The sequence below is a fragment of the Bos javanicus genome, chromosome 1 (genome assembly GCF_032452875.1).
Source record: "Bos javanicus breed banteng chromosome 1, ARS-OSU_banteng_1.0, whole genome shotgun sequence".
Taxonomy (NCBI): Eukaryota; Metazoa; Chordata; class Mammalia; order Artiodactyla; family Bovidae; genus Bos; species Bos javanicus.
The window spans coordinates 2923044-2933468 of record NC_083868.1 but is presented as its reverse complement, the minus strand read 5'-3'; the positions used below and the strand labels follow the sequence as shown (position 1 = coordinate 2933468).

The 10425-nt window shown below is 42.3% G+C and overlaps 1 long non-coding RNA gene across 2 annotated transcripts; it reads right to left on the bottom strand.

Moving 5' to 3' along the window:
* Positions 1–268: 268 nt before the first annotated feature.
* LOC133246441 (uncharacterized) lies at positions 269–4876 on the bottom strand. 2 transcript variants are annotated; one of them, XR_009736050.1, is made up of 4 exons: positions 4208–4876; positions 3737–3945; positions 1595–1737; positions 269–462 (listed from the first exon to the last, which is right to left on the bottom strand). It is a non-coding gene; the product is annotated as an uncharacterized LOC133246441 (long non-coding RNA). The 2 variants fall into 2 exon arrangements; XR_009736042.1 differs by having other exon boundaries at positions 3787–3945; positions 4208–4870.
* Positions 4877–10425: the final 5549 nt, after the last annotated feature.

The window sequence follows — 10425 nt, the reverse complement described above, 5'->3', positions numbered from 1 at the left end:
GGTACTCACAAGAGCTGGTTAGGAAACAATGCCAGGGACAGAATTTGCAGTGGGGGTTTGTGAGGGATTAGGCTGTTTCCTCAAGATCTACGTCCCAGTGCACAGCCGGTGGTGAAACCTGCACGGCCCACCCTGTGGCTCCAGATGAGGTGAATGGAGGTCTCTTTGGGTTTTGGTGTTTTCAAAGTAAAATCTTCCCAGTGTGCAAACAGGAACCACTAACACTGAACCACATGCAGATGCAGAGAAAAAGTGAAAGTCAGCAAAAGGAAAACAAATTTCTGACATTTTACTTGGGAGGTTCCTGTAAGAGTCTCGGAGAAGCTGTCAGGCTTGGGATATCTGCAGCAGTGTAAGGGTCAGAACTTAAATTTCAAAGCCAATTTCTTCTTCGCCTTCCTGCCTTCTTCACTCAGCAACTGTTTGGGTTCTGTTTCCACTTTTCTTCTTTCATTCTGTTCTCTAGGGCAAAGCAGAAAGCAAATGAAATCTCATTTGTGCTGAGAACTTACATCAAATTGGTTTTATTTCCAAGTGATTCCCCTCCAATTTTATTTTAAAACATGTTTGAAAAGAAACTTAGATTTTATTTCTGGTCCAAAATATGGCTATCTCAGATATTGTAACGGAAACCTTGGGGGTATCATAGAAGGATGAGCTTGAAGCTTAAAAATATGGTGACTTTAACAGACAGGGAAAGACAAAGATCATACAGTATTGCTTATATTTGAAATCTAAAACAACAACAACAACAACAAAAAAACACAGAAAGAAACTTATTTATCCTTATAAAATAGATGAACAAACTTAGTTACAAAGCAGAAATCAAGTCACAGGTGTAGAAAACAAACTTATGGTTACCAAGGGGGAAGGGAGGGAGAGATAAACTGGTAGATTGGGATTGACATATACATGCTGCTGCTGCTAAGTATAAAATAGATAGCTAATAAGGACCTACTATATAGCACAGGGAACTCTGCTCAGTACTCTGTAATGGCCTAGATGGGAAAAGAGTCTAAAAAGAGTGGATATATGTATACATACAACTGATTCGCTTTGCTGTACAGCAGAAACTAACACAACATTGTAGATCACCTATACTCCAATTTAAAAAAAAAGAGATGAAATTCTTTAGTTCAGGAAACACACACATACAAAATAAAGTGACTTAGAAGGGAGGGCAAAATATTACTCAGTAACTTGTTTTTGAAAGTGTTATACTGAGGACAGGAGAGACAGTAAAAAACAGCGGTATCTGAGACAAAGATGAGAGGTGGGGAAACGTGGTTCTATGGGGAAACAATTTAGTGAATTTAAATCAGGTGCCAAAAAAATTTGTTCTGGGGAAATAAAATCCATTTTTCTGATGTGTGCTCCGGAGGAAATGATTCAAAGCAAGACAATCTCTATTTCCAAATGCCTTCTGGAAATAGGTTCTCCCCCAAGGACACACCACCAGTGCTATTAATCTTGACTTAGTGAATGAAAGTATTATATGGACTTCAGTCCAGACCTTCAAGCCTTAAAGAGCTCTGAAGAGCCTGGATAAAGCAACCCCGTTTTTCACTTCGGCAATTCCACAGAGGTAACTCACTCTAATTTCCCTTTTGTCTCTATGGGAGGGACTCGAGACTTGAAAAGCAAACAGGTTTCCTTTTCTAATTCCTGGAGAGAAGTCTTCTGTTGCTTTCTTACACTGCAAGGCTGAAGGTGGGTGACCCATCTTCATCTGTTACCCTGGAAGACGTAGAGAAGCAGAAGTAAGTCCGGAATAATAGGCGACTGGTAGATTCCTCCCATGTTCGAGAGAAGTTATTGCCCTTCCGAATGCCAGTTTGTTTTTTGATTTTCCACGGTCCAGCCCTGTATTTAGCATAGAAAGCCACGACACTGATAATAACCCCCCAACATACACGAGGACAAAGCCAGAAGGCGTTTTGTTCTGTCAGGCAAATTATGATCTAAGTTTTCTGCCAACAGCAGTTTTCCCGGATTGTTTACGGCAACCCCAGCATGTGTGTGGAGATTCTAAAATGCAATAAAATTTTCTGAGATTAAAAAAGAGACTGCGTGCTTATTATTAACAGAAAAAGTAAACTGTTTCATATGGAAACACTTCCCATTGTGGAAAAAAAAAGAAAAAGTGTTGTGGAAAAGGATACCAGGTTATCTAAGCTGAAGGAAAGGTTTGAAGCTTCCCTGGGTGTCTTTTTAGGGACCAGAAAGAAAGGATATAACAGGAATTGTATGAAAATAAACAACTAAACCAAGATGCAGGAACGAGGTTTTAGTCCTGTTTGTCCTGCTGGATCCATGCAAGGTCGTTACTTTCCAAACAAATGCCCAGGAGGAAAATAGCTCCAGTAGGTCAAGTTTTACATAAAATAAGAAAACAGGACACACATCAGCATTTTTTTCCCCTAAGGCATTACTAAAAGACACCAACTTATCTAAAAATGGTACGAAAGTTGAATGATATTTTTAATTGATGCCATGTGTTTTGTTTTTCACTGTGTCCAAATCCTGGGCTAGGCAAGGAAAAACAGAACTTGGAGCCTCAAGTAATTTTTTTCTTTTTTTGCTTTGATGATAGTTGTCACATGCGTGTGAAAATATGATAGGAAAGGGGAAAAAAAACTGGGAAAATCTGGCATTTTTAGTTAGGGAAAGAAACTCTGAAACTGTTAACATTTCTATGAGAGTAATATAAACCAGATAGCTAAATCACTAAATGCTGATCACATCATGGGGAAAAATGAAGTCAATTTTAATGAAAAGTCATTTGAATTAAAAGATGCTACTTCTCATTCGTTAAATGTGGTTTGGCCGTGTGTATATTTTTTCACCCAAATAAAGGAATTTCTCAAATATCTGGCCCACAATGACGCAAGGAATACCAAAACATAGACATTGTATGACAACACAAAAAAATAGCTTTTGTCTGATTTTGTTAAACTCTAGAAGGCTTATTTCTTGTGTGAATTAATCAAAGGGCCTACAGTGCTCTCTTTCCACCCACCAAAAATATCTGTGAATTAAATTCCATAAATAGGGGGTCCTCAAAAGCTGAAGTGTTGCTATGCTCCCCTCCCCCACATGAAATAGTTACATATGAGTTTCCAGAAGAGCCTGTGTGTGCATTTTTCAGCAAGCAGAGTCTTCTCTGGGTGGACTCAGAAAACAGCCCCTTCCCAGTGACTTTATGAGACGCGCCAGAGGCCAACACATGTGACCAAGAGGTCTCTGAAGTTGTAGCCTTTTGTATTTACACTTTTGAAATATCTCTATTGTGATGCAAATCTTGATTTTCAATCAAAATTGGCTGGAGCAAAAAAAAAAATCTTACTCTGGAAACCATGGTAGGAAATAAGTAAGCCTAAATCTCAATTTTCTCCCTCCTGGCTTCCTATTAAGCCAGAAAACAATGATACAAAACACAAGCATCTTTTTAGCAAATGCTGATGGAAAACTCTACTGTGTCAACCAAGGCTTCTAACTGACTAGTGTTAGTCTCCAAAGACACAGAGTTTATGCACTTTAAATGACTAAAGTCTTTTTCTCCCTCACCCCTTTTTCTAATTTGGGTGCGGACGTAAATAGCACCTAAGAACATTTTTTGCTTTTGTTGACTGTTCAAAATCAAATCCATTTTAGAGAGTTGGCCTTTCTGGGCCTGGATCCTTTCTTTCAGTCTAAACAAATAAAATGGAAACAAAAGTAAAAGTGTCATCATTACCAAGAAGGCCTCCCCCTTTAATTTGTTTTTAAAGCTGAATGTTGAAATACCGAATCCTGTACTTCGCAGAAAGACTTTTAGGACCGAGGGCCTGGTCTCCTCATGGAACCTGTTCATCCGCTCAGGTTAAAGTGGTTTGTGTCTGTGTGTGCGCACGCCTGTGCCTCTTACTGTACCCTTCGAGATGGAGTTCTGAGGAAGCATTTCTCCTGCCAAAATACACACAGCCTGGGATTAAAAGGGCTGAAACCTACCAGCAAGTTCTTACCGCCCTCCCACAATCATTAGACCAAATCCACCATCATTCTAGATTCATTTTTCCCTTATTCATCTGTCCAACTAATTCCTGCCGCATTCACCAGGCTTATATCTTAATCTTTTCTGTTACATAGAGAATACATAATGAAAAGCTGCATTTTCTGGGTACATGCACACATTTGGAGCGGATGAACCATATGTGAAGTGACATACAATGCTGAATGCAGGCTGAATGGTGTCCAGCGCTAAAAACACTGCGAAGGCAGGAACAAAAAGCAGCGAACAAGAGCCAGAGCGGGGCCGGTCTCCACTAGAACACCAGGGGATTCGCCGCTAAAACATGGGTATAATTTCACTGTTTTCACTCACACAAGCTGTGGGAAAGGAGTCACCATCTGATGTTTGATTGTGTGGGATATGTTTTTGGCAGTGGCCTTGTATTCCGCATTGACAAAAAAGAAAAAAGAAAGAAAGGAAAAAAGGGGCAAAAGAGGGGGTGGGAAGTGTGGTTTGGAGGGGTAGGGAGGAAAAAAAAAAAAAAAGAATAGAGCTACATTTGCTGTTTTTAATTTGCCGTCTGGGGGCCAGGCACAGCTGACGGAGCTCTGACCAGTGGTCACCTGCAAAGTAGGGCCAGAGTCTGGCTAGTGGCCCCACCGCCTGCACCCTCCCTGGGCCTCTTTATGCTGATGCTAACCACCAGGGGACTTTTATCTGCCCACCCCTGTCGTCTGGTTAACTTATTCCTGAGCAGTGGGATTGACGTTTGCCTGATTTAATAAAGCCTTTTATCTGAGAGAGTGACTGGGGAAATACGCCCAGGAAAGCAGGCTCCTGCCCACCGACCCTGACATGGCGGCAGAAGCGGAGAGGCGCAGGCTTCACAAGGAAGCATTTCCGGGAGTCTCAAAGGGCCCTGGGAAATGCTTCCGGGTTGCCAGCTCAACCGCCAGGTGTCTACAGCGGTCTCTCAGGAGGACCTCAGCTTCAAGGTTTCTCCTGTGGGGTTTGTGGCTGGAGGCAGGCGGGGTCCCCTACCCCAAACAGAGAATTTAGGAAGAAAGGCATGTCCTTTGTCCTCTCCTCCGTCCCCTTCTCATCCAGGAAATGCCAGGCGGAGCAAATAAAGAAGGATGCCCAGTTGAATCTGGACTGCAGGTAAAGAACGGATACTAAAAAGTGGTGTGAGGTTTGTCAGCAACCCACATTTAGCTGGATGTCCTGTATTTTGTCTGGCAACCCTATCCCTTCCCCTCTGGGGCCCCGGAGCTGGCCACTCCCTCCTACTCCCCACCCCCGCCCCCTCACCTGTCAGGGAGGCAGCCTCCTCGGCCTGCATCCCAGACTGTTAAGAGGATAATGAGAAAATAGATGGGTAGCTGCTTTCCAGAAAGATGGCTAATTAGCCTGTCGGGTGAACATGTGGTTCCCATGCCCCAGCTGTGCAAAAAGACTCTCCTCTAACCTCCAGCTTAAACTAGGAGACAACACCAGGGCTGCTGGACAGAGAGAGGTTGTCCTTACTTCCTGCTCTCCACGGCATCTCCTCAAGTGGATTTGGGCATCATTTTATTGGGACCACGTTTTTAAACCGAACATCCCAGAGGCAGATCCCACACTTAATGGGAGATTTGGGGATAAAGCCACTTCTTCCCCAGTTGAGAATATGCATCCTCTTCACCTGCCCTGCCCCTACCCCTGTCAAGTCTGCCACCTGCAGCAGCAATCGTGGCTACAGCTCCTGTTTGCCCAGGTATTAGATTGCTGTTTTGGTTACTGGTGTTTGTTTGTTTCTTATTTATTTATTTGGCTGTGGTGTGTAGTATGTGTGACCTAGGGTTGAACCAGTGTCCTCTGTATTGGATGCTTGGAGTCTTAACCACTGGATCACCAGGGAAGTCCCTGGTGTCTGTTAATAGGCTGCTTCCAGGATTTGCCCTGAGATGAGCACTCTGCTCTGAGGCTCCCCTTTGCGGGACTGTGACGCATATCTGATTAAAGATAGCGGGAAGGAGGAGCTCTCCTCTGCAAGTGGTGGGTGGGCAGGACAGGGAAGGCAGATCTCTTGGCTGGCCATGGCCTGGGTCCACGTTGTACTTTGTCTGCCGGCGGGCAGGTGGAAGCAGGTACAGGCTCCCCTGGTCCAAGCTCTGATCCTCAGAAGTGCAGCTGGAAAGATTTCCAAAGGAGCGCTGCTCTTTTGAATCCTTCAGGGGCTGGAGGCAGGAATGGCTGCCTGTATTGGCCAGAATGAGAAGTGCGGTTTTCCCCATGTGGCGGAATCGCTCTCATTTCCAAACATGATACAGGGCATAATGGCCATTGGTAATGACCACATTAGCATCATGGAGCAATATATCTACAATAAATTAAGACTGCTTTGCAATTAGTACCAATGATCACAGCTGTGGAGACAAATGGCATATGTGCTAATTAAATAATTTGTCACTTGACTGTTAAACAAACAATTCAGGCTCTTTACATTACAAATTGCCATCTCCAGAGCACCACCATGGGCCGTTAACCCCAGGAAGGAATGGTGTGCCATACCCACTATGATGGGGGAGCCCGGCCTCGATGGCAGGATAAAAAGGGACAGAGGAAAACTCATGTGGACTAAAACTCTTGGGAAGAAGAAAACTTTGGAAGTTTTCTTGGAAAATGTGTCCCAGGGGGACAGAACACTCCCTGCCACTCAGGAAATGTTTGGAAAATAGCCCATCCCAGTGTTAAGATTTCTCAGCTCCGTCAGATGCCTCCTACTGAACTAAGTCATTGGATTGGTGGGAGCCAATAAACACGGTGTCACGCCATGTCTTGACTTGGTCTTGGTCTTTAGCCACAACCCCCTCCCCAATGGCAACACATTTTTCATGATTCCTCTTTTTTCCCCATCAGCCTTCCTTCCCCCACCTCCCCACCTCCATATGCTAATCCATAAAACTGAATTGTGGAATATGCCTTTAATGGGGACCACTGCTAGCCCATGAAATGGCTACGTGGGAGCTATGGGGGATTCAGCCCCGTGCAGAGAGTAGCCAAGCAAGCTGCAGACTAGATTTCAGTCTCTGCTTACCTCCTTTGTCCAGGACTCTTGTGCAATGAACAACCTGCCCAGCCGTATATGCAATCCTATTCTCTGCTGCCTCTGAAAGCAGAAGTTTTGGGTAATTTCAAGCCCCAGAAAATCCCCAAACCAATGGTCATTATTATTTTTTCTTCCTTGTTCTTTTATCAGAGTTGTTAACTAGGAGAACTTGATTATGCCTTCTTATTCCTAACTTTGCTCTTATACAAGCAGCAGTTTGGTCAGATAAGAGCAGAAAGAAAGCAGTGAGGACTTTGTGTCGTCATCCATTGATCAAATCTTTCCTCAGGTGCCACATTTCCAAGGAGCGTTCAGCACTAGTGTGGTATTGAGTGTAAGGAATCATGTGACCATTTGGGGCAAAATACTCTGGTATGTAAGTTTCTTGCAAAGTGACTCCATTGCAGTACATTTCTACAAGGCAGGAAAGAAACTCAAATAAAGCTGGAAAGTTGAGTCTTTTGGCAGGAAGTTGAATCCTTGAATAATTTCAGATTAGGGCTTAATCACTATTTTGGGGTAGAATATGGGAGGAACAGAGGAACCCATACTGTGTTCAATTGTTTTAAGAATCTGTTTGGACAAAAAAAGACTGTAATAGAGTCAAGTTTGTCAGCAGATGATGACTTATGTACCAAAAAGCCATTCCATTTCTTTGATAAGGTGAAATCTAGCTTTACCCCAAAAGGATATGGACACAGAGAATCTCAGCTAGCATCACATAGGAGAAAGCTGGGCACATGGAAAGTGCTCACTAAAAACTAGCTCTTGTGAATGGATAAAGAAGATGTGGTACACGTATATGATGGAGTACTACTCAGCCATTAAAAAAAATGAAATAAAGCCATTTCCAGCAACATGGATGGACCTAGAGATTGTCATACTCAGTGAAGTAAGTCAGAGAAAGAGAAATATTGAATGACATCATTTATATGTGGAACCTAAAAAGAAATGATACAAATGAGCTTACAAAACAACAGAAAGAGAGCCACAGATTTAGAGAACAAACTTATGGTTGCTGGGGGGAGGATGTGGGGAAGGGATAGTTAGGGAGTTTGGGATGGACATGGACACACTGCCATATTTAAAAGGGATAACCAACAAGGACCTACTGTATAGGAGATGGAACGCTGCTCAGTGATATGTGGCAGCCTAGATGGGAGGAGAGTTTGGGAGGGAATGGATATATGTACATGTATGGCTGGGTCTCTTTGCTGTCCACCTGAAACTATCACAATATTGTTAATTGGCTATTCCCCAGTACAAAATAAAGTTTTAGAAATAACTAGCTCTTGTTATTGTCATTATTATAATTGCTGTTATCAATCATAACTAAATTTTGTATCATTGAGTGTCTTCTCCAGCATTTGTTAACATTGCATATCAGGCATGTGCAGAGTTGGGGAGGCAGATTCCCATGAAGCAATATTGTTTATTTTTTTAATAAATTTTTTCAAAAAAATTTTTGTTAGTGTATAGTTGCTTTACGATGTTGTGTCAGTTTCTGCTGTACAGCAAAGTGAATCAGCTGTATGTATGCATATATCCCCCTTTTTGGATTTCCTTCCCATTTAGGTCCCCACAGAGCGCTGACTAGAGTTTCCTGTGCTGTACAGCAGGTTCTCAGAAGTTATCTATTTTATACATGGTCGTGTATATGTGTCAATCCCAATCTCCCAATCCATCCCACCTTCACCTCCCCCCTTGGTATCCATAAATTTGTTCTCTACATCTGTGTCTCTATTTCTGCTTTGCAGATAGGTTCATCTGTACTGTTTTTCTCAATGGACACAAGTTTGAGTAAACTCTGAGAGTTGGTGATGGACAGGGAGGCCTGCTGTGATGCAGTTCATGAGGTCGCAAAGAGTCGGACACAACCGAGCGACTGAACTGCACTGAACTGTACCTTTTTTCTAGATGCCACATACTATGTGTTAATATATGATATTTGTTTTTCTCTTCCTGACTTACTTCACTCTGTATGACAGTTTCTGGGTCTATCTATGTCTCTGCAAAAGGCACAATTTTGTTCCTTTTTGTGGCTGAGTAATATTCCATTGTGTGTATGTGCTACATCTTCTTTATCTATTCCTCTGTTGCTGGACCATGGCTTTAAAGAACTGTTTCCTGAAGACTGTTCACACATCAGGAAATGTAGGGGAGTTCAGGGAAACTCAAGAGGCCTTTGAAGCATCACCAGGACACAAGATGCTTTTCCTACAGCCACAAGAGACATTATTCTCTGCACTGTTTTCTTGGCAGCCTCCCACTTTCTGGGACTTTCATCTGCCCAAATAGGACTGAGATGTGAGTGGGGAAGCACCCAAACCAGCCAGCACCCTGCAAGTAGTGGCGAATCCTTAGAGGTTCAAGACAATCCAGAGACTAACTCATTCAGCCTCTTACTTCTCCAGAGAGAAGAAATGGAAGTAAGTGTGAGAAAACAGTGACCCTAAATCATGCTGCTCTGACCCTCCTCTGTGTGTGTGCTGTGCCTCTTCCTCCCACCCCCACTCCATTTGCTGACATAAGATGAAGAAGTCCAAAGAGTGTCCTTTCCTCCTGATATTAATCAGGACTCAGATATTTCACCAACCATTGCCTTCTTTCTGGTATAAGGTATTTTTGGTCATGTAATCTTTGTGTCTCTTAAAGGAGATCTGTGGTGAGAAACCTATTGGGGCAGGGTCTTGTGTAACCACAGTGAGAACAATGCAGGAGTCTGAAAAGGTCATTAGGAAATAAAAGCTTAGATTCCTGAATAGATTCTTGACTGTCCAAGGGCATGCAATCTGGGACACAGAGGGCACCAGCTAGCCCCTTACCCACTGGCCAACCCAATTAGACTACATTCTATCTTTTATGAAAAGTAACTAAATTTTGTATCATTCTAGGCTCTCATTCACTTTGGGAATCAAATTAAAATTTTTAATCTTCAATGTCACTTAGCCATAGTGAGTCCCTAAAGCATATACAATAAGTGTATGTTTAACTTAAGGATATATTAAATTTTTTATTATATGTTTCTAGGATCTTGAAAAATATTGTCAGCACTGTAAAAATATAACTCATTTTTACCAATATATATTCTCTCATTTGAAAATCAAATAGCACTTAAATGAATTATAAGGAATGAACACAATGTTCTGTTCCCACTTCTGGAATCTCACTTTCATGGCCCTGTAAGGAATTTCAACTATTTCATCTGGGGTTTTCTTCTTCTGGAATTTACTCCATATTTCCAGATGGTATGCTTCTAGGAGATTTCCTTGGTTATACTTTTCAACACTTTCTTAAATTATATTTTTAATTCAGTTATTCTATTTTAATTTTCAAAAACTGT